This window comes from Sander lucioperca, chromosome 11 (genome assembly GCF_008315115.2).
Source record: "Sander lucioperca isolate FBNREF2018 chromosome 11, SLUC_FBN_1.2, whole genome shotgun sequence".
In the NCBI taxonomy this organism is placed as follows: domain Eukaryota; kingdom Metazoa; phylum Chordata; class Actinopteri; order Perciformes; family Percidae; genus Sander; species Sander lucioperca.
The window spans coordinates 840828-859961 of record NC_050183.1 but is presented as its reverse complement, the minus strand read 5'-3'; the positions used below and the strand labels follow the sequence as shown (position 1 = coordinate 859961).

The 19134-nt window shown below is 39.2% G+C and overlaps 1 long non-coding RNA gene across 1 annotated transcript; it reads right to left on the bottom strand.

Annotated features, from left to right (window-relative positions):
* Positions 1-8721: 8721 nt before the first annotated feature.
* Positions 8722-16609, bottom strand: LOC116055444. Its single transcript, XR_004106290.2, has 3 exons — positions 16120-16609; positions 12149-12153; positions 8722-8734 (listed from the first exon to the last, which is right to left on the bottom strand). It is a non-coding gene; the product is annotated as an uncharacterized LOC116055444 (long non-coding RNA).
* Positions 16610-19134: the final 2525 nt, after the last annotated feature.

The following is a 19134-nucleotide window of genomic DNA, read 5'->3' as shown; positions in this document are numbered from 1 at the left end:
CCCAATCACGCCTCTCCATGTGTCTCCATCATTGCCCACGTGCGCGTTGAAGTCCCCCAGCAGAACTATGGAGTCCCCTACTGGAGCCCCATACAGGACTCTATTCAGGGTCTCCAAGAAGGCTGAATACTCCGAGCTCTTGTTTGGTGCATACGCACAAACAACAGTCAGAGTTTTCCCCCCCACAACCCGCAGGCGTAGGGAGGCGACCCTCTCGTCCACCGGGGTAAACTCCAACGTAGCGGCGCTCAGCCGGGGACTTGTGAGTATCCCCACACCCGCCCGGCGCCTCACACCCTGGGCAACTCCGGAGAAGAAAAGAGTCCAACCCCTATCCAGGAGTATGGTTCCAGAACCGAGACTGTGCGTAGAGGTAAGCCTCACCAGATCCAACTGGTAGCGCTCCACCTCCCGCACAAGTTCCGGTTCCTTCCCCCACAGAGAGGTGACGTTCCACGTCCCCAGAGCCAGCGTCTGCTGCCCGGGTCTGGTCCGTCGAGGCCCCTGACCTTCACTGCCACCCATGTGGCAGCGCACCCGACCCCAGCGGTTCCTCCCACAGGTGGTGGGCCCATGGGTTGGAGAGAGAGGTGCCACGTAGCTTTTTCGGGCTGTGCCCGGCCGGGCTCCGTGGCAAACCCGGCCACCAGGCGCTCGCTGACGGGCCCTCCATCTGGGCCTGGCTCCAGACGGGGGCCCCGGGCTTCCTCCGGGCAGGGTCACATCATCTCTACCTCGTTTTTTCATGGGGTTTTTGAACCATTCTTTGTCTGGACCCTCACCTGAGACCACTTTGCCTTGGGAGACCCTACCAGGAGCACAAAGCTCCAGACAACACAGCCCTCAGGTTCATAGGGACACACAAACCTCTCCACCACGATAAGGTGATGGTTCCCGGAGAAGCATCACCTTAAGATGTCATATAAGACTATTGCAGTCAAATTGTCTCAAGGAATGAAATCTCAGATCATTTTAAATTAACACATTCACTTGATTGGGCAGCTCTTCTTAACAATCGTCACAGAAAGTGGACACTTTTGTTGTTATATTTTCCTGTTACATTCATTTTGAAATGTGTTAGCCTATATGTTTTAAAATATCTGTAGTGTATTTATTACAATAAACAAAACAAAAACTAGAGGATTAACAGGTTATAAAACAAATATGTATGTATTGAATTAGTGTATGGATTAGTGCTGGTACTAAATGCAAAACTATCTATTCGATTTTGGAACTTTTCTGAGTTTTTCTTGGAGAAAATGTAGCCTATTGTTTTAAATTAACAGATTAGTTGATAACAATTAGAAAACACCCAAACAGCCAACTGTTTATACCCTGATTCCCCTTTAAATACACCCACAAAGACTCACCTGACAATGCTGTTTACGTAAATGAGTAATGGTGGAACAGTGATCACTCACTTCTTCGAACGAGAGAGAGAGAGAGAGAGAGAGAGAGAGAGAGGGAGTGGGTGTGGACTGGTTAACACAATGTTATCATGTGTGATCATGTGGAGTTTTACTGCCCCCTACTGGCAACAAATGGACAGAGAGGTGACCAGTTATGAAATGAGGGGCAGCTGTGTGTGTGTGTGTGTGTGTGTGTGTGTGTGTGTGTGTGTGTGTGTGTGTGTGTGTGTGTGTGTGTGTGTGTGTGTGTGTGTGTGTGTGTGTGTGTGTGTGTGTGTGCGTGTGTGCGTGCGTGTGTGCGTGTGTGTGTGTGTGTGCGTGCGTGCGTGCGTGCGTGCGTGCGTGCGTGCGTGAGAAAGTTGCAGCGGGATAAATTCAGACAGAGACAGAAATGTGTGCTTGACAAACAGAGCAAGAAACAAGGACTGAAAGGAGGCAGTTTTAGACAGAGTACAGGCTCGGTCACACTTTAAACAGTCTCTGAAAACATTTGCCTCAACTCTCATTCACTCGACAATGTCAAGAATGTTTCCTTGTAGCAGAAATATTGAGTCCATACAGTTTGAGAGATTGGAGGGGGGAGAAAATGATCTGTTCATCCCTGCTCATCAATCATCCCTGTTTATATAACTGACTGTGTGGTGAAAGAAAACCAGCAACAGAGTAGAAGACATGCTGTATGGGAGGATGTGAGTGCAGGGACGTTGATAGACAATAAAATGTGTGATTTTCATTTTTGGAATACTCTCAGTTCCTGTCCTGTGTACTTTTTGCCCAGGCTTGCAATTACATTGTTCCCAACCAGTTCTGGTCTGAAAAAAAAAGATAAAGGGACAGAGACTGAGCGAAACAAAAAAACATAAGCATGTGGAAAACAAGAGAGGAAAAAGAAGAAAGAAAAAGGCAAAATTGAGAGGAGAGAGAAACAGGGACTGAATAAAGTGAGCCAGAAATGTAAAATACAATAGAAAGCAAGAGAAAAGTCCCTCTAAACAACATGTACAAGAAACTGTATATATATTGAAAGAGATGAGCAGAGAGTGAGAGAGCAGATGGAGGATAATAGCATTAGGACTATCCATTTAAGCGATTTATACACAGCGGCATTGATGACCCTTTAACTTTGAGAGGCAGAGCAGCAGATACACACACACACACACACACACACACACACACACACAGAGCAGGACACATGTCACAGATGTTCACATCTGCAGCGCACACACAAATTCACACGTTCATTCCTTTTTCTGGTTATTTGTGTTTAGGGCTGTGTTAAGTCCATTCAGGAGCACATTCACAGGTGTTATTGAATAAGAGCAGATGCAGACATTTTGTAGAGTTTTATGGGTGAGGTGAAGTGAGTGTCAAAACATTTTTTAAAGTTTGCGTTGAGGTGCCAATAAAGAAGCTGAACTCACCTTTATGCAAATTTCAAGTGTCTACAGCAATTACACAGACACAGTAACAAGCGTCCACTTGATTGATGCGAGTTCATGGAACATTATGTTTTGCCTGAGACATAGACATCGACAAAGACATTAAGTCATTAAGCTCATGGGACTCAGTGGTGGTTAAAAGAAGAACTAATCAGTTGCAATGATAGCTAGCTACAACTCATTGGTGCTGTCCTAGTGTGAGGAATTTGTGATTTGCTTTATTATTAACTTCTAAACCACAATGTAAATAGACCAGAGTAAGGCTACACATTACTGTTGAGTAAATGTTGCATTATACCATGAATCTGTGCTGAATTCAAAAAGTATATAACATTCCCCAATTAATTTCACTCGTTATCGTTATTTATTTTCCACAAGGAATTGTAAATGAGCCAATTTGATGGTGTTTCGCCGATGGAGATAGCGTTGGTGGCTGTGTTCATCTAGTCTTGGATCAGCCTCTCTTTCCACTGGGGCTTCCTGCCATTGCTCCTTGTCGAGCTGTTTGTCGCAGCTGCCTGAATAGGTGCTGTGGTTGCCAGGTTGAGTCGTGAAGTACGGAGCAGAGAGCCAAGCCAAAAGAAAACCTCTACTTACCGGGCCAAGAATGGGCTACAGCTCTGGAGCTTCCATGTTGGCAGGCGAGAAAGCCAAGCTGCCCGTGAGTCTGTCTGGTCTGGATTTCTGGCAATTTGTTCACATCATCGTCTAGATGTATCTGTTCGCCTACAGTCCTGCTCATTCTGTGGCAAATATGACCTCAGGAAGTCCAGTCACTTTTATCAGCAAATCTGCAAAACCATATCTGTAATGTGTACTAAATAAAGTACAGATTTTCTCTCAAATGTAGTTGATTTCATATATAACTTTATGTTGAGGTTGTGAACATTATTTAGAATGATCTTGACAGAATGTTTTGGTGATTAGCCAAAAAAAGAAGAGAAGTTCCAGCTAAACTTAACGCCTCCAGCATGAGTTTAAATTCACCTACAGAAAAACAGGAACTTTAGTTGGGATGGCACTACACTGTACTGTTTAATCCTAAATTATTTCAATAAATGCTTCTGTGTAAATCATCAAAGTCTCCCAAACCTTCGTCACGTATGTGAATATCAGTTGTGCTGCTCCTGAGTTTTTTCTTAACACCGGGTTCTGGTCACCGTCAGGTGTTGGTTGTTTCAGAGGCCGTTGCAGTAGAATTTAGTATTTAGCTGAAAAATAATGACCGTCATGTGGAGACGACAATTAATAGTGATTTAAGATTAGAAAAAAAGATTGTGGTTTGGATTAAAACACCGGTCCCTTTAAGTATTACTCCCAAGTCACAAACATGTGTTTCCTGGGTAAAAGTCTTGTGTTTTTGGGGATATGAACCTCCCTGACTTGAGAGCCCTGTGTTTTATGTCCAGTGTTACAAAGTAACACATTACAGTAGCGTAACTACTTTTTCGGGTAAAAAGTAGTGTAACGCGCTACTACTGAAAATTTGGTAATGAAACGTAGTTCCTTTTTCAATTCGGCGCAACGTTACTTTCCCAGGGACAGATTTGACAGCGACACTGCCTTCTCAGCTGCGCGCTCACAAGCTCCACACGGGACGTGACAGAGGCTGGTAGCAGAGTAATCATGGCAAGCAAGTTAGCAGCCAAAGCTAACTTTTGAGAGCGTTTTAAACTTTGTGGGTTTTTGCTAGACGGCGCTCTGAGCCAGGCAGACACAGAGCTGACAACCTCACAGATGGATGCGGTGGAGACGGTCTCATACATACACGCAGCGGACCGCTGTGGACTTGTGTCGGTTGCACGGACACGCAAGGATTTCCAGAAAAGAGGCTACATGTGTCTCCGACAATCACGGACCATCGTGGCTGCGCGACCGGTACAAGTCGATACAGACATTACATAGTATACACTAACACCGTGTAACGCCGATGACCTGCTGATGTGCAATCAACCCGTGCTGGACTCGTTCATAATGAATCAGCCGTCACTCTGAGTAGAGAATCCAGTCTGCAGTGTAGTTCAGACACTTCACTGATAAACCAGAGATTGGCTTTATGGTCAAAGATAGTTTTTGTATAATTAACTTCAGTCTCTGCCAGAGATGCCTGCTTTTAAAAGTAACGTAAAAGTAATGAGTAAAGTAAAAAGTTACTTTCCATAGGGGGTAACTAAGTAAAGTAACGGATTACTTTTTTAAGAAGTAACGAGTAACGAGCAAATACTACTTTTTAAAAGTAACTTCCCCAACACTGTTTATGTCCCACCCTTCCAACCTGACCTCCTCCCTATGCAGACCACAGCTGTCTGATACAGCAGCAGTCAATGTGGTGCATACAGCAATAAATACGTGGCTTACATATGAATTACAGTGCATTACTTTTCGTAGCTATATGTATGAATAGTTCATGAGAACAGCATGCTGGATTAAATGCATCCTGTGAATAATGTGTGCGTGTGAAGGTAATTTGAATCCCATGTGGGAATGGCGGACTCCACCACTACAAATTAAAACTACCATTTAGAGAGGTAATAACAAAATGGAAATAGAATGAAAGTAACATTTAGTGGCTAACCATAAATAGGATCAAAAACTATTTTTTTAAAAGTATTAATTTCCTTAAGGGTTTACTCTTTAAAATGTTGGTACACCCAAATCACAAAACATGTTTTTTCACCTCTCTGAGGTGGTTTCTAACCATGCCGATATTTTTTTATCAAGATCTGTGTCTGAGAATTTTGCCAACCCACAACAATGGAGTTAAAAAAAAAAATTTAAAAAACGGTATTATATTACTTGTAATCGGTAATCCCAAGACCTGAGAGGTGTATTGATGCATATATGCAGTTATATCTGCATTAGGTATCTTCCGAAATAGTTGTACTTTAAAGATTGCTATTTATTAGTGAGGTATAGTGACATATTAAATGTGTTTTTACTGTGTTTGATGTCTAAAAATACAACCAGAAGAGATGGAAAGAAATAGTAGGGCCTCACAATAGATTAATAAAAAGAAGGAAAATGTAAGAAAATTGTTTTCCTTATAACACCTTTACAACATTTGAAGTCATTGTGGAATATTTTGGTTTGGTTATACAGGCTGAGTTTCTTATTCACATTGTGGTCGACTTTAAAGACACTAAAGGTAAGATTTCTTGATATAACACGATCAAAGAAACTGTGATGGTGAGCAAAATGCAGCAAATCCTGCAGCTTATCACCGCCCCTTTTTCTAAGCATGACTTTGTTTTAAAAAGCAGAATATTCAGGAAGGAAAGGCAGCAACATTAAGGCAGGATTTGGGAGGTTTGGGGTTGGGGTTGGATTTTACATGAAAGCTGTACATTCTTTTTTCAGCAGGATGTTAAATAACATTTTTATTAGAGCAGAGAGGAAAATAATTGTGTTTCAAATGGTAAACAGGGCTTATGTGGCTGCAATGTTGTTTTGTAGCCTGGAAAAACCTTAAACTACAAAAACATCTAAATCCAGAGACTGGACAAACGTTTTCAAAACTCGTTTTCAAGGCAAAGTAGACGTAAAACTGTTTTCTGGTAATTAAGGTCACAGCAGCTGGCTTCTCATTCAGCTGCTCACACCTGAATCTTATTTCAACCAATGAGATGAGAACATTAAGCGTTCTTAATGCCAATTACTTATTTTCTAATTTTTTTAAAAAGCTATATGATATATGATGGAAGATCCATAGTTTTTTTTATATGTAAAGAATACTGTAGAGATCATTTAAGATTCTATCTGTTAAAAACGATCTGTCACATTTGTGGTATTTTTATTGCTTCCCTTTTACCGGTCCCATTTCCAATTTAGGGCTGCAACTGACCATTATTTTTAATCTGTTGCTTAATTTTTAATTATCTTTTAGTTGATAAAATGTCAGAAAATGGGCCAAAAAATAACGGCCCAAATGTCCCATAACCCAACATAACATCTTTTAACTACTTGTGTTGTCCGATTGAGTAGTCCAAAACCCAAATACATTCAATTTTTTCGCTATAAAACAGTAAGAAGCAGCACATTCTCACATTTCAGAGGCTGGAACTAGAGAATGGTGCCATTTTTAAGTGCTAAACTATTAATGTTAATATTAAGATTAAGTTGCTGTCACATGATTGGTTGACTATATATCTGCCTTAAGAAGCAGGTGTACCTGATAAAGAGGCCACTGAGTGTACAATCATTCTACTGGTTTCATGCTATTCCACTAATGCTAGACAGTTGACAATGATAATACACAAGTGTAGCAATAGTGAAGGTAGTGATGAAGAAGAAAGCTAGCTGCAAGCTAGCAAACTAGGATGTGAACAATGCAGAATTAAGAATAAATGAAAAATCTGCTTTGTAAATGTTTTGAGGAAGGAAATGTGTTCAGCATGTTTGTTAGACCTCAAAGACACACAGTGCATTTTGGCAGGAAACACTGAATGTAAAAATAACTTGTTTGTTGTTTGTTAACAAGAAAACACCACATAGCACATTTTTTTGGGAAAATCTTGTATTGTTGACCTCCAGTTGTACCTTGCTGCAGTCATGTAGAAGTGTACACTAGGGTGTGTTGGTACACTGTGACATCACTGTCGGGTGTGGTTATAACTTACAGGTGCAATAACACACGTTTGATCAAAGCCAACTACCAGAGATGACAAGAGAATGCAGTGAAATCCTGTTTTTTTTTCAGCCTAACATGTTAAAACAACAGCATTTCATTTTGAGTATGCATTGACCTTTAAGTCTATCTGAGACTTGCATCTGTTACATTACTGTTTGCGACAGTCTGTGCTGGAGTAACCCTGCTGTACTGCACATAATGTCATATTAGAAGACTGATTGGACAGATAAACATTAAACATGTAAAGAAAGCAACTATTTGAGATTGAGAGGCATTTGTGATTAAAGAAGCCATTTTCTTGCAGACAGGCGACATCCCTTTCTGTTCTGTGAGCAGTCCCTCTGCAGCAGTCGACGGGCAGTGTCCTACTCTACAGCAGGACGACCAGCCAATTACATATTCTTCCCCTCTTAAGTCCATTAATCACCTGATTACAAAGGCCTCCCTTCCCTTTAAGGAGAGTTCTGTCCTGCTATAACACTTTATCACATTAGTGCTTAATTAAGAATTATGTCCTAGCATCTTGGTTTTAATTATGTGAATGCCCGGCTCCATTTGTAAAGTAACTATGTGGTGAATGCTGCAGCAGCCTCCGCCACTGCAGGAAAGACAGGGAGAGAAAACAGGCTGTGGCCTTTTGTTTAAGTAATAAATTAAGCTTTAAATGATGGAGGAATGGAAGGCAGAGCTTCCAGGCAACTGCGGCTTATTTGGAAGAGTGAACATTAATGCACTCAAAAGTAAAAGGGGGGTTGTGAAAAATGTGGCATGTCACTTTATGAGGCCAAAGATGAATATAGATCCACAGGCAAGAGTTTCATTTGACATTAACTGCTGTGATACTGTCAGCACAATAAAAGGGCTGTTGCAAAGACGATGTTCATGGCTCCTTCATCTTCCTCACATCAACATATTTTGTTTAGAAGAGGAAGGATAAGAGCTGTTATTCACAGGGAAGCTGATGAGGCTGCTCCATCTTTGTTGCCAACAAGTTTTTTTGACTACTCCTGGTGAACTTTATTTCCCAAGCAACACATTCTCACAAACTGATTCACTGTGGGTTGACATGGCAGACAAAGCAACATCAGCAATGAGCCAACAAATATCTCATACATTCATTCATACATTCAACCTTTTACTTGTACAGATTGCATCCAATGAGAGCAGTTATCTCCCTTGCATAGGCTTCTTGTGTACAAATGCAAAAATGAAACATTTAGACAAATGTTGAAACTTACAAAACTACAAATAAAAGATAACTAAACAATTAAATGTCAACACAACGATATAGGGGTAAAGGCCAATTCTTTTTTTTTTTAAGATAATTTTTTTGTTTTTTTGTGTTTATACTGTATGTCCCATCAGATTGATATGAGTATCCTAAAACAGACACTGGCTGTGTGACTGGTGATTAGGATTAAGTACAAGTACAGACTAAAATATATCTGTAGCACAAAGTAACAAAAACGATAATAAAAAGTATTGAAAGTTGGCACTCAATGCTTGTTCAGATTTTCTGTCTTTTCGTTCATTCTTTGACTTTATTTCCTTATTTAATGATACTTTTGATATTTTTAGACAATTTTGTTTATACTAATTTTGTTGCTAATGTGGTGTTTGATGATTTGTGTTAATACAAGGTTAAAAGTTTGGCCTTTTTTGTTAGTTGTTTGTAGAAAAACCTTCCTATCCATTACATGTCATTTAGCTCACACTTTTATCCGAAGCGATTTACAATTGCTATATATGTCAGAGGTCGCACGCCTCTGGAGCAACTAGGGGTTAGGGTTATTCAGGAACACATTGGTTGATGTACCACAGTGGGAATTGAACCCAGGTCTCCACACCAAAGGCATGTGTCATATCCACTGCGCCATCACCACCCATTAAAGCAAGGAACCAAAAAGGATCGTTTTGGGAATCATGCCAAAACTCATAGTATCGAAAACTTTTAAATGATACCCAACCCTACAGTGATGAACATATCTTACTACTGAATCAAATATGGAGAAATTAAGCTATTATTCATTTAAATCAAGAGCTCCATTGTTGAGCAGAAAGAAAGCAACTTTTCCTGCAAATAAACTATTAAATACTCACTTTTAATTGGGCTGTGAGGTCAATTATAAATTATTATTAAATTGAATGCACTCTAATCACATCATGTCTCTCTGCAGCAATGAATTCTGGTAATTTTTTACCTTTTACCTTCCTACTGTATACTGTATGCCAATTCATAAGTTAACATAGACAAAGTCTACCAGATTTATTTATGGTGCTTTGATTACAGCTGTGCTTAAATATATTTAAATATATTTTTAAAATCCATGTCTCTAAATGATGAATGTTGTAATGACTAGTTGATGAAGTGCTTCACCTGGCAGATTGGAGCTGATGAGCAGACATTCTGAGGGTTACCACGAGGTTGAAGTCAGAGTAGGTCTTTACCAGAAGCCACCAGACGTGATTGAATATTTGTCACTGTAGCTGTAGTTTTTGTTATTCCTCTTTTTATGCTGAATGTTTCAGTTTTGTTTAGTTATCTTCAGGTTTGAGCTGTTGTTTTTGTGCCAGATACTGGGACTGTGTGTGGGACTTCACTAATTGCTGTATGTGTGAATCTGATGTGGACTATGACTGTCATCTGTAAACTAACAGGAATCCAACTCAAAGAGTTACAGTAAGATGATGTGGGGCAGCGCTTCATTTCCATAGAGAAATGACTACACAAAGTCTCCTTGAAGTTCCTCCACATATAAATAATAATGAAGTCCAGTCTTGCTTACATAAACCTCTCAGATGGTTTCTCATGATGTAAATCTGGGATTCCTCAGTGGAAAAAAAATAAAAAATAATCTTATTGTTTTAGTTTTGGGTGTTAGAAGAACCCACGAGAAAACCCTTACACTGAGAATGTAATGTGAGTTTGCAGCAGAAAAGAGGAAGTGTTTTGTTCAATTTTAATTAAGAAAAATAAAAGGATCCTCACTGAAGGGGGCCAAGTTGGGGTGTCGGATGTGATAATGAGAGTTTACACAGGATGAGACAGGTAAGGAGGGTTGATGAGGGCGTCAGCGCAGCAAGGGGTAGTTTTCTCCCAGGGTGCATTTCTGTCAGATGTTTAAGGAGGGACAGACAATCAGATATTGTGAACCTTGATGTCTCCATTTTCAGCTTCTGCGCCGCCAGCTCGTCATCTGTACTATCGGTGCTGCAGATGTAGCTCTCTGCACAGATTGATGTTCACGGCGGCTTTGATAACAACTGGTGTCAAATCGTAAATCGATTTGTGAATGACTCGGGTTGTTTGTTTTGCAAAATAAGATCTGCCATTTAACTGAGATGTTACCTATGCCTTCAAAATGATGGATTTGCCCCATTTTACAGTTAATACATCAAACATGGTGTTAGCCTGAGTGTGTGTGTGTGTGTGTGTGTGTGTGTGTGTGTGTGTGTGTGTGTGTGTGTGTTTAGACATGAAGAAAGAGGAAAAGTATTTTTTTCTTTCTGAAATGAGATTGTGATACCTGCTCTAACAAGTAAAACTTAGAAATTATGGTTAATTTTTAGAGAGAAATCTATATCTAAGAACTTCTTAAACAGCAAGTCTTTCATGTTTCAGAGGTATTGAATAAAAGATTGCTGCTGAAATAGGATAGAATTAAGTGTTGTGTTCTCTTCATATATACAATATGAAAATGTGTGAAATAAACTGCTTGGAAAAATTAAAATATGCCCACTTTTTTTATTTAGTTCTTCTGTGTGAGCTATTTAAGTAACACTGGCCTGTATTAGTTTTCATGGCAAGAAACACCTAGAATTAAACAAGGTACGCAGATATGCAAAGACAATTATGTGCAACAAAAGACTTAAGAGAGTACTCTACCTAAATTTGCATTCCTTTAACATTGTCGGCAGGGGTGGAACTCTCGTTACTCTAACAAAGTCGTGTTTTGTGTATTTTTAAAAACCTGTAATACTTTTACTTAAGTATTTCTTATCTCAAGTATTGTACATCGCTACATTTCAAGCAATATAATAAAGGATTATGTAATTATGGGTTAAAGTTAGCATTATTTTATCTCAGCATAAGTTTAAAAAAAGGTTACATATACCTTTAATGAATCACTGGTTAAATGCACCACCCAGCAGGCACGCTAAGTGAGAGCAGAGCCTCATTATGCTCAAAGCGTTTGAAAACTTTGAGGAGCTCAGTGTGACAGAGAGACTAGGACTGGTTATAGTGGGGCCGAGAGGTTGAGTGGACTGGTTATATTATGCTTTTTGTGAATGGAGGAGCAGAGTAGTTGAACTTAAACTATGAAGCGACTTTGAGTCCATGAAAAGCGCTATACAAATTCAATTTATTATTAAAGCAGATTGAGGAGGACTTTGCGATGCTCAAGACTCACACAAAGCTGTTCAGACAGGTGAGCATAACAACAAACTCGCTGTGATTGTTTTTGTAATTTCTCTTCAGCTGTAAAGAAAAGGAATATGTTGGTCACTCTGTGGTGGGATGTGTGTACACTGACATGTTAATGCACTTTATTTTGTAGCCTAAATGTGTAGTTTAATAGGTCTATCATATAACATTATCATCAGATATATTTTTCTCTTTATGATGTTACATTTAATGCTCTAAGCATTCTTTCTTTGGCTGTTTGGTGCACACATGCTGCTGTGTAATGCAGTACAAAATAACAGTGGGAGCTGTCAGGTCTGGGGCAACATAAACAGCTTTTTTGTCTAGTCCTTTAATGCCAGATGATTTTTGATAATATGATCATTTTCCTGACTAAAACACTGTATCATATTATGGCCGAATTGATGTTCAAACCTCTAACTGCTCCAGATGAGCTGCAAAGTTATCACTACTGTAGATAAGGGTACTTTTCAGTCTGAAAGAAGGGCTTTGTCAAAAATAAATAAGTGTGGAAAAACAATTCTGCTTTGACTTTTGCCACATAAGATATCAGTGTCATCCAGTGATGTACTGTATGGCTATTTAAATAGAAACAAACACACTTAAATTATATTGTAGCATGTAGCTTGTATCATTGTTGCTAAAGCCCTATTCACACAAACACTGTAAGTCACTATATTGAATGTCTATAGTGTTACACTAAGCTGTAGATATAACTCAAGTAGCTGTGTTTATACAGGGTTTGAAACCAGGCTTTAGAGGAAGGCCATTATTCCTGTGACCAGTGGTGCAACTACCCAGTGTCAGAGGGGTATGCAGTGACAATTTTGCCCCCCCCCCCCCACAAAAGAAAAAAATCAAAAAGTGCCGGACATCATCATGTATGGGCTTTAAATAATAAAGGTTTATTTTAAAGTATATCAGCGATGTTAATGGTTGCACGGTTGTCCTTGGCAACCAAATTGTGACAATTGCCAACCTAATCATCACCCCTGGTTGATGTGATTTGAGTGGTGGTGGCTTTCCATCTCTATCTTCACTATTTCTTCCCCCAAAAAGGACACAGTGAATAGGTTGGTCAACAGAACTTCAAACCATACTGGACATTTAGTGTTGTGTGGTCTAATAGAACTCCTACTTGATGTCATCACTGGTCTCATCTCTACGTGATGTCATCACTGGTCTCATCTCTACGTGATGTCATCACTGGTCTCATCTCTATGTGATGCCATCGCCGACCTCATGTCTGTCTCATTCACTCCTTGCCTGTGTTCTTCTCCACTAAGACATATTGTCAAACAAACATTATGTAATAGATTTTTCATTAGTTTTTCCATATCAATAATATTAAGAAATAAATCTGTTGGTATCAAGTGGCTCCCCCTACACTTCCACCTAATGTTAGACCTACCTGTTGCCTCCCCCTGTCTTTCCTGATCCACCATCCTCACACCTGAATGAAATGAACTCACTGTTAAATATAGCAGCCTAAATTCAATTCTTAAATCAGCCTAGTGATGGCATCAGATAAGACAACTAGTATGCAGTAAGGTTGTGCTGCTATTGAAATTACATTCACATTTTGTATTTTAAATATTTTTCATATCGTATCATATTTATTTATTTTTCTTCTTGTCATTTATTGTGCATGCTACCTTATATTTACCAGTTGTTATTTGACCTTAAGAAAATTGAGATATGTCATACATGGGATTGGTACCAGGGTTTAACCAAAATCTAAATGTAGCTATCAGCAACACTGGTTTGCATTAAGTTAGCAAACACTAGCCAGTCTGTTAACATGAATATTTGCAAGCCTCCAAGTTTGGTAGCAAATATATGCATGATTCCATGGTAAACCAGAGTTATAGCATTAGTTATGTTTTCCAGATTATTGTCATTTATTGTACATTCTACCTTATATTTATCAGTTTTCAGCTCAGCAACCTTGGTTTTGCATATTCTAAGCTAACCGTAACCCCCCATTTGGCTGCTACATTCCCAGTGTTAGCAAACGCTAGCTAAACTGTTAACATGAATATTTGCAATTCTTCAAGCACAGACGTCACACTTTAATCCTACCTGTTGCCTCTCACCATCCACATATTTTACTGCTGTCGCATCCCTTGACATGTCATCTCCTTTTCCCTCTTTCTTTTTCTATTTTTAGCCTCAACAGCTAGCTGTTTTGCTTTGCTCTTTTTCCATAGACGGCAACTTACTACTCGTACGCTCGTACCTGCTCACTCAGCGCTCATAGCGCCCACCCACTCCCCCCCTCCCTCTTCTATGTCAACATTCTATGATGGAATCTTATGAGACAGGGCGCCTAATCTAGCCTGTTAGTCCTCTAAAATGTTATATAATAACATTGAGGAAATGCAGAAATGATTTAGAAACGCACAACAGCAGCTACATATTGAAAATACCAAAAAAAGATTTTTTTTTTGATTTTTTTTTTTTTTAACCATCGCTTTGGCGTCCCCCATGGTGCTGCACCCCTATGCGCCGCATATAGTGCATACCCACTGTTTGCGCCACTGCCTGTGACACTACACACCTGAAGTCCTTTAGAAATACACAACAAACGAAAAATGTAATTCATGTAATAGAAAGTGAATAAAAGAGACTGCAATAACGGCAACCAGATTAGTGACATTTAGTAAAATAAACATTTGTTTTGCATGTAATGTATTTTGCATGCTGTTCGATTCAGTTATATTGATCAAATGAAATGGTTTAACAATTAATTATTTTCCTTGGTGCATGGTTGATGCTCTGGGGCCCTCTTTTGGCGGGGGGCCTCTATGTGAAGACATGAAGGGTGGTGAGATTTTCTCTTCTGCTGACTCAGTCGACAATTAATCAAATGAACATATTTGTTTCCGTTGACGAGAGCTAGTCAACAGGAACAAATATGTTCTCTTGTATTAATTCCCTGGTTGTTCATATTGACCCTCAGAGCCTTGATGGGACACACAAACACACCACACACACACACACACACACACACACACACACACACACACACACACCGTTTTCTCTGTGCAATGATTTAATTCAGATTTTATTCAAATGAAAGCCTTGCAACTGTGGTGCAGGTTTGATGAGTGAGGAGAGGAGCATAATTTACAACCGTGGTGTTTGCTTACCTTCTCCATCTTAATGTTTTTATTATGGAAAATAAATCTCTCGTTCTCTCATGTTCACACTGACATACACACACATTAACACGAACACAAAGAAAATATTTTTAAACTTGCACAAACATAAGGGCACACAAATATGCAGACTGTGTTCATGCAAAATTATCAAAAACAGACAAACACAGGCACATTACCATGCAATAAATCATACACACACACACACACACACACACACACACACACACACACACACACACAATGGCATCTCTTCTGGGAGCCAGTGGACACAGATATTGTTTTCTTTGTCAAATTAGGGTTCACCATCATGCTTATTGTTGTGTTACTGTTAGTGTGAACATTTGTTCACTGAGGATTTCAACATTTGTTGATTTAGCTGTGAAATAAGAAGGACAGAGAAATAAGAAAACACATCTTCACACAGAGGAAGAAAAGGCACCCAGAGCTGCATGGATGTCCTTGGGGTTTGCATTTTATGATTACACATATCGAGTCTTGAAGGCAAATTCTGATTTATTTTTAGACTAAATGTTGATTAATGTGACTGTTTAAAAGGGAAAACATATTGGTAATAGTCTTTTGCTTGAGTCTGTTTCTTTGAGTTGTTGGACTTGCTCTTAATGTTTTTAATGTCAGAATGTTCTGTGATTGTCTTTGGACATTTGCTGCTGATGTTGTTGTTGGTTTTTCCTTCTTGTGTGCATGCCGGTCAAGAACAGTTTGTCATGACTTTGTTTTCTGTCATGAGGTTACTCTAGTGTTGAGGGACTGTTGACAGAGGTTTGCATTGTTGTCCAGGTCACTTGGTCGTGTAGTCGGATTTTAAAAGGGGATTAGAGTTGATTTCAGAGGAGAAAAGTGATATGGGGTTCAGAACAGCTCTTTAGCTGCAAGGAGCCACTTGGTTTAGATGAGTAGACTTTGTATTTCTCCACTGGCATAATATCCCGGCAGTGTTGAGAAGGCTTTGAAAAAACATTTTGACCATCTAATATCGAAATAAAGCTTACTGAAAGTATAATTTAACCGTTCCGGAGATCACCACACTTACAACACAATGCCACCTTTACAACACACCTTAAAACATGGCAGTCCGATAACTATTATTGCACACATTAATCTGTCAGATGTGATGTGTGTTCGATGTGACATAGTCATTGTTGCTGTCGCTCCATTTCTGCTGCCTGCCTCCGTTATGTCTTGTATGTGCTTTCAATGTGGCCTCTAAGACTTTTCTCCTTTCTCTTGTCTCCTTCGTATTGTATTAACTGCATGGACTGCTTTAATGCCATTGCCATTATCTGTGCTTGTTTGTTTGTGTGCCACTTCTTTGTATGTTTTAACCCTTTTTGCTTAGGCCTGCTGTTATTATAGATGTAATGTAACTCTTTTTAATATGTTAACCATTGTATTTTAGGATGCCTATTGTCAGATGGCCGGGGACTACAGCTGGAAATTAGCCGTTGAGGCTAAAGCTGCTCCTTTTACTGTATAGTTAATTAAGGGGGACTGTCCACGACATTATAAACTAATAAACTAAACTAAACTAAACTTAAGAAGGCTCAAAAACATCACACATTCAAAGCTTTTGGCTTCATAACTAAAACCCTTTGCCTATTCATCTGTGAATACAATGTTTATAATGTGCTAATGTAGGACTGTCTGTATCATTTGCATGTCTGTTTTTTTAAAGAAATTGAAATCATATTGTCATGGATTTACCTGGCACAAATTAGTTGAGATAAAATGTATGGTAAAATTATTGTATTACAGGGTAACAATATAACTATTCTGTTCTTGTGAGTGATTTAAAAAAAAAATGCCTGTGTTGTTTTTTCTTGTATCTTGGGTTCCTGGCAGCTGTATAAATGATAAATCAGACTTGTGCTGAACACGATATTATGCATGTGGGGTAATAACTTTTTAAAAGACAACAAAAAGAAATGCATGAAAAGTTAGCAAAAATAAACAATTGCAAAGCTGGACTCCAAAAGGGTTAAATACTTTGGACCAAAGAGTGCAGATACTTCCATTCTCCGTATTTCATGGGTACTAAACATTGTCTGGGTGCGGGGTAAACTCCCTTCCTACTTTCTTATACAAACCCTCTTAACCACAATTTCTTTAATTTCTTCGTCCTGCTTTGGTCACAATCCTGTCTCTCTCTCTGCACCTTGCCTTCAAGTTCTTTCTTCCTTTCTCTTTCACAACAACCCTCTAGAACTCCTCTCTGTCTTCTCCTATGGCGACTTCATGATGCCTAACCTTGAGGCAGCCAAGCTCTCAGTGCATAATTACCCTCAGCTTTGCAATCACACGCCTCCTGGCAACCTCTCTGCATGCACTGAGATGCTCCCGTCTTGTTCAACACCCTACGTTGGAGATCGCAACAGGAAATAGCTGTCATCAGGCAGGTGAGGTTGGTGAGACGCGACACGCTGCAGAGTTCAATCTGCCGAGTGCTTACGCATGATGAAGTGAAGCTTTTATTTGAAGTCAAGTGACTTTTAACTCATCCAGACAGAGATTTTGCTTCATAACCTCTAACAGGTATTTTCTTTGCCTTTCTGTCAGCAACACGTCATTTCAGACTGAAAACTAAGAGGCTTAAACCTACGAAATACCTACACAGGTTTACAATATTTTTTTAAGTTGTGACAGTGACTTCTAGCTCCCGTTGTAGCCACAGAATTAGACGTTATGCTTAGGGTTGTAAGGACTTCAAAGGAGATCATTTAATGACATGAAAAAGTAAGAGATATAATGTAAATTTACACCAAAATGAGCTGAGGAAGAGGTCCATGGACACCACAGCAACTGATAATTAAAAACAGTATAATCACACTATTGATATGTATAATCAATCAAACGCTTAAATTAAAAGTTCGCCAAATCCAAGAATGAATTCAGTGTGGAAAACCTGCTGTTAATGGATGTATAAACCTTGAGTTTTAACTGATCATTTCCCTTCATTTTGGGAGAAACTGTGGCTTCAGGGTCGTTAGCACTTTGGTTTTTTTTATTTAGGCCTATTTATTAATTGTTGCATGTCTTCAGTTACAGTTGTAGTTAAACATTCACTCTTCTTCAGGACGTTAGACAAACAGACAGGAGTGACCACAAAACAAGTGGAAGCTCTTGCTCAAGAACCCAATTATGTTAACCAATTATGTTAACTTAACTGCCATTATGACAAAACAAGACAACACTAATACACTAATAAAAGCATTGAATTAATGTATTCATTTCATGTTGTGTACTTTCAATGAAAGTAGAGAAAACTATCATTTATAAACAATATTAATATATTAAAACAGGACATTAAGTGCCTAAGGTTTGCCATTCCAGAGTTAGCCTCAGAATATATAACTGTTATTCTGATTTTAGGACATGTAATCACCGACACCGTCATCCACAACATCTACCCCACTTCAAAATTCTGTGATGGAGATTTCAATGAAAGTTGATAATGAACATTATCGGTTAGCTGAATGACTGTCCTCTCAGAAACTTCACAGAAAAATCTGGAAAGAAACACTTTGTGCACTTAGCCCAACAAAAATTATAAATATGTGCATTTGAAAAATAAACCCATTTAGAAGCAGCTGCAGAGCAGATGCAGTAAAAATGATGTTGTGACTTGCCTGCAAAGTACAAATGATGAGCTTTCTCGTTTTGCAAGCCCTGCAGTTAAGAGTTTCACAAAAAAATAATCAGTAGCAGCAGGACTGGGCTCTGCCGCAGTAAAATCTCTTCCTTCAAGTGTAATTAAAAAACTTCTGGCAAAGGAATGAATTAAAGGCTCCCAGTAGCATTGATAACCCTGGCGTGGCAACAAGCGAGGGTTTTAACATGCTCCTAATGGGCCTGCTAAAACGCCCTTTAATATGTTTTCTCCTGTAAATGATCAAAACTCCTTTTCAATAACCTCAATAATGATCTTTATCGAGGAGTGAAAAAGAAAATGTTCACAAAGGATGAAAGGGGTGGGGGGGGAACACCACAGGCGACGGCACTTGGATGGGCTAAAGGCTAATTGTGTCTGAAATGAGATTTTAAGCGGCTGAAT